The sequence below is a fragment of the Varanus komodoensis genome, unplaced genomic scaffold, assembly GCF_004798865.1.
Source record: "Varanus komodoensis strain SLA01 unplaced genomic scaffold, ASM479886v1 scaffold26, whole genome shotgun sequence".
Classification (NCBI taxonomy): Eukaryota; Metazoa; Chordata; class Lepidosauria; order Squamata; family Varanidae; genus Varanus; species Varanus komodoensis.
This window is the reverse complement of record NW_025335684.1, coordinates 355,295-356,029: the sequence shown is the minus strand read 5'-3', so window position 1 is coordinate 356,029 and position 735 is coordinate 355,295.

The window sequence follows — 735 nt, the reverse complement described above, 5'->3', positions numbered from 1 at the left end:
TACGCCGGGGCACCCACACACCTCGGCTCCTTCACCCTCATAACTTTCAGGAACTGTAATTGCTGTTATTGGAAAATGCATTCATTTACTGGGAGAAGGCAGGAGATTTGTTTACCAGATGTTCTGAAGGATAGATTGGTTTTAATACTCTTCTTCTCTGAACTGCTGTGCTGTTTGTTACCTTCATTCAATCACCATGAGTTGACCTGTTTGGGCAGCTGGTTTTTGATCAGTGTTTCCTGTTTTGCAATTGCTTGATTTATCATTGTTACACGTTTTGCTGGTAAACCCCACGAAGAGCCCCGTGGGCTACAGGGTGGTATACAGATGTAATAAATAAGTATTCCATACTGCCCACAAGGCAGGGCAGTTCAGACGCGGCTCCGGCGTTTGGCGTTTGGAGAGCCGCCACGTCCCGCGAAGGCCCGCCGGGAGCCGCGTTTCCCCACCGCTCGCTAGGCGCGGGCGCGCTCTTCGGCCGGCCGTGCCCGCTGCGGCGCCCGCGCCGCCTCGACTCCCCCGCGCCGGAGCAAAGCACCTGCGCGGGGCGGGCACCGGAGGCCTCCCGCGGCACGGGCTGCAGAGGCGCCTTCCGGCCGCCGCGCTTCCCGCAGAGCCTCCGGGGTCACGTCCCGCCTGCGCGACTCCTCGCCCGCCCCTGCGCGCCGGGCTTGGCCACGGGCGCCCCCTGGCGGGGCCGGCGCGGGGGGCCGGCGCAGCGTCCGCTTCTCGGGG